Source organism: Penaeus vannamei, chromosome 21 (assembly GCF_042767895.1).
Source record: "Penaeus vannamei isolate JL-2024 chromosome 21, ASM4276789v1, whole genome shotgun sequence".
NCBI classification, from domain to species: Eukaryota; Metazoa; Arthropoda; class Malacostraca; order Decapoda; family Penaeidae; genus Penaeus; species Penaeus vannamei.
This window is the reverse complement of record NC_091569.1, coordinates 39,447,738-39,452,737: the sequence shown is the minus strand read 5'-3', so window position 1 is coordinate 39,452,737 and position 5,000 is coordinate 39,447,738.

Here is a 5,000-nt window from a genome sequence, read left to right as displayed (position 1 = left end):
CAAGACAAAACGAAACCAAAGAAGAGCAGACAAGGGAAGAGAAGGAGAGAGAGAGAAGAGGAGAGAAAGAGAAGAGGAGAGAAAGAGAAAGAAGGAGAGAGAGAAGAGGAAAGAATGAGAGTGAGAAGGGGAGAGAATGAGAGAGAGAAGAGTAGAGAAGAGGAAAGAAGGAGAGAGAGAGAAGAGGAGAGAGAGGCAGAGAAGAGAATAGAAGAAGAGAGAATGAGAGAAAGAGAAGAGGAGAAGCAGAAGAGAGAGAGGAAGGCAGAAAGAGAAAAAGATAAGGAGAGAATAAAAGAGGAAGAAGACAGAAGGAGAGAAAAAAAAAGAGAGGAAAGAACGAGAGAAGAAGAAGAGGAGAAGAAGAAGAAGAACGAGAGAGAAGGAAAGAAGAGAAGAAGGAGAGAGAAAAGAAGAGGAAAGAACGAGAGAAGAAAGAAGAGGAGAGAAGAGGAAAGAACGAGAGAGAGAGAAGAAGAGAAGAGAAGGAGAAGAAGAAGAGGAAAGAACGAGAAAAAGAGAAGAGGAGAGAAGAAGAAAGCAAAAAGGAAAGAACGAGCGAAAGAACGAGAGAAGAGGAGAGAAGAAAAGAACGAGAGAGAAAGAAAAGGAAAGAACGAGAGAAGAGGAGAGAAGAAAAGAACGAGAGAGAAAAAAAAAGAAAAAGAACGAGAGAAGAAAAGAACGAGAGAGAAAGAAGAGAAAAAGAACGACAGAAGAGGGAGAGTCGAGGGAAGGAGATGCTCTATAAACTCGCAGGCTTTTGGGAAAACCATTTTTGCTTTTATTGTTTGCTCTCCATAAGCTCTTGTGTGAAAATTTGCTTTAAAGAGCGAGAAAATATAATGGGCGGTGGAGAACGAGAGAAATAGAACGAGTTGAGAGAGAGGTCTTTATGTTATTAATAGGTATCATGATATATATTATTAGTTATTAGTTTTAGCATTCTTATTGTTATTGTCAGGAGTGTTATGGTGATTATTTTTGTTGTTGTTATTATCTTTATCATTATCGATTATTGTTGTAATTATTTTTATTATTATTATTGTTCTTATTGTTTGATTATATTTTTGATACTATGATAACAATGATAATGGCAATAATGACAAAATTTAATATTATTATTCTCATCATTATTTTTATATTAGTTTTTTTCATTATTAATATCATTACTATCATTATTATTATTATTATCACCATCATTATGTTCATCATTATTATTATCATTTTGTTTATTTATTCATTAATAAAAAAAATTCATCTGCGTCTTGTTATCATCATTATTATCTTTTATTATACGTTATTATCATCCTTATTATTATACTGTATCTATATATACATGTGTGTGTTTGTGTCTGTATGTTTATGTGTGTATGTGCGTGTGGATGTGTGTGTTTATGTGTAGCGTGCGTGTAGTGTGTGTGTGTACTTGAGTTTTGCGTGTGTGTGTTTGCGTGTAGTGTGTGTGTGTGTTTGCGTGTAGCGTGTGTGTGTAATTGTGTGTGTATTTGCCTCTAGCATGTGTGTCCTAGCGTATAGCGTGTGTGTGTGTCTGCGTGTAGCGTGTGTGTGTGTTTGCGTGTAGCGTGTGTGTATTTGCCTCTAGTATGTGTTCTAGCATATAGCGTGTGCGTGTATTTTCGTGTAGCGTGTGTGTGTAATTGTGTGTAGTGTGTGTGTGTGTAATTGCGTGTAGCGTGTGCGCACAAACGCCCGTGTATGTGGCCATGTACAAGGACGCGGCCATGTATCCCCTGCTCTTTCTCTGTCCAGGCTCCCCTCTCTTTTCTCAGTCCCTGCATCGGAAGATTAACAAGCCAAAACGCCGGCTTGGAAAGTGGACATGCAGGGGAAGAAGGGTTGCTTTGCTGATGATGGAATGGGCAAACAGATTAATCGTCGCTTTTACAATTCCTTTTTCTCTTTTCTTCCTTCTCTGGCTTTCTCCCTTTCTCTGTCTGTTGGATTGTTTGGCTGTCTGTGTCTGTTTGTTTGTCTCTCTTTAATTCTCTGTCTTTGTCTCTCTCTCTGTCTCTGCCTGTCTGTCTGTCTGTCTGTCTGTCTGTCTGTCTCTCTCTCTCTCTCTCTCTCTCTCTCTCTCTCTCTCTCTCTCTCTCTCTCTCTCTCTCTCTCTCTCTCTCTCTCCCTCCCTCCCTCTTTCCCACTCCCTCCTTCTCTCTCCTTCCCTCCTTCTCTCTCCCTCTCTCTCTCTCTTTTCTTCCCTGACACTTTATACTACCTCATTAAACCTTGTAAAATTCTATCCCTTCTTGCATCTTTGAATCATGGACCTGCAAAGAATGTATATTATTTTCTGGGAAAAAGTATATGAACCGCGCACGCACAGGCTTTAATACACACACACACACACACACACACACACACACACACACACACACACACACACACACACATACACACACACACACAGATAGATAGATAGATAGATAGATAGATAGATATAGAGAGAGACAGAGAGACGAGAGACAAAGAGAAAGAGAGAGAGAGAGAGAGAGAGAGAGAGAGAGAGTGTGTGTGAGAGAGAGAGAGGCAGAGAGAGAGAGAGAGCGAGAGAGAGAGAGAGTAAAACTAAAAGAGAGAGAGAGATACAGACAATCTGAGAGACAAAACCAAAAGAGAGAGAGAGAGAGAGATACAGACAATCTGAGAGACAAAACCAGAAAAACAAAGACAAGAAAAAGATAAAAAAAACGTAAAAAAAAAAGAGAAAAAGAACTGGGGCAACGGAGGTCAAACACAGTGACGTCACACGACCCCAACAGCGAGTCCGAAAGAAAACCGAAGGGAGACAGCTCAGAAAGGAGCGAAAGAGGAGCTGCGATAATTCAAACTGACGGTGAATTAAGGGCGAAGAGAGGTCCGGACTCGCCGCCCCTGGAAAACCGACGACGGGGAAAGGAGAGTGAGTGACAGAGAGAAAAATTGCAGAATGGGGAGACTGCAGGAAGCGAGGACGGGAGGAAGGCGCTGCAGAAGACAGCCGTGTTATGTTATGTCTGAGGGAGTTGCGTCTCAGAAGTGCACGTATGTTGAGATAAATGAGTGAGATGAGGATGATTGTGATGATTGTAGTGAAGATGATGATGTTAATGATAATAGGGACAGGAGAGAGAGAGAGGGGGTGTGGAGAGAAAGAAGGGGAGAAAAGGGGGGAAAGAAAGGGGGGAAAGGGAAAAAGGGGAAAGGGAAAGGAAAGGGGGAAAAAGGGGGGGAGAAGGGGGGAAGGGGAGAGGGGGAGAAAAGGGGGAAAAAAGGAAAGGGAAAAGGGAAAGGGGGAGGGAAGGAAGGGGGGGGGGAGGGAGGGGGGAGGGAGGAGAAAAGGGAAAGAGAAGGAGAGGGAGGGAAAGGGAGAGGGAGAGGGAGGGAGGGAAAACGGGAAGGGAGAGGGAGAGAGAGAGAGAGAGAGAGAGAGGGGAAAAGTAGAAGGGGCAGGGGGAAGAAGGAGGGGAAAGAGGGGAGAGAAGGTGGGAGGGAGAGAAGGAGGGAGGGGAAGGAGGGGAAGGATGGAAGAGAAGGAGTGAGAGGAGACGGAGGTAAGGAGGGTAAGGGAGGGAAAGGTGGGAGAGGAGAAAGAAGAAGGAGAAGGTGAGAGAGGAGAGAGAGAGAGGGAGAGAGAGAGAGAGAGAGATAGAGCGATTGGGAGAGAGAGAGAAAGAGAGAGAGAGAGAGAGAGAGAGAGAGAGAGAGAGAGATAGAGAGAGAGAGAGAAAGAGAGAGAGAGAGAGAGAGAGAGAGAGAGAGACCAATAGGCAAGTTAATAACAAAACACCATCCAAATAAAACGTATCCCCCCCTCCCCCCCCCCCTAAGCCTCACAACACACTAATTAAACATAATTTCACACACACAAGCAGAAGCATACATCATCTATACACCACAAATATACACAAAATCACACTGACACAGACAGACACAAATATACCTCTTCTCAATCCCACAAACACAGAAACACGCACAAAACACATAAAAACATAAAAATCAAAACATACACAAAGCACTACAAACAAAAGAACACACAAACTCACAAAAAAATATAAACACAAAAAATACACACACACATGACACAAACACACAAAAAACATACACACACATAAAACACACACACAAACAAAAAAAAACACACAAACACACAAAAAACATACACACATACAAAATGCAAAAAGCACACACACAAAAAGAAAACGCACACACTAAAAACTCCCCCCCACACACACACACAAAACACATACACACACACACACGCCCATAAGTAGTATTTAAACCCGATTCTTGCAGGAGGAGGAGGAGAGAGAGTTCCCCACGTAGTAAAATTTCCCCCCTCGCCCCCAACACAACCCACCCACCCCACCGCGCACCCCCACCCACCACCCACCCCACCCCGCCCCCCTCCACCCCCCGCCCGCCCATCCAAGCCCATTAAAAGCGAGTGTGGAGCCTGGGCGGTTATTGGCTACATGGTAACGGTTTTATTAAGGAAAGTTGAGCATCCTTATGGATAAGGGCGCCAGCGCTGTCTTTTTTAATTTTCTGGAAATTGTGTGTGTGCATGTGGCCTGCCCTCGCTGGCGTGCAGGGTCGGGTGGGGGGGTGTTGGTTGTTGTTGTGTGTGTAGGTTGTGTGTGTTGGTTGTGTGTGTGTGTTTGTTGTTGTTGGTTGTGTGTGTATCTGTTGTTGTTGTGTGTGTGGTGGTTGTTGGTGTGTTTGTTGTTGTTGTGTGTGTGTTGGTTGTTGTTGTGTGCGTTGGTTGTGTGTGTGTTTGTTGGTTGTGTGTGTGTGTCTGTGTTGGCTGTGTGTGTGTTGGTTATTTTATGTGTGTGTGTGTTGGTTGTGTGTGTGTCTGTTTTTTTTTTTTTTGCTGTGTGTTGCGTTGGTTGTGTGTGTGTATCAGTTGTTCTTGTGTGTGTGGTGGTTGGTTGTTGTGTGTGTGTTGGTTGTTGTGTGCGTTGGTTGTGTGTGTGTGTGTTTGTTGTTGGTGTGTG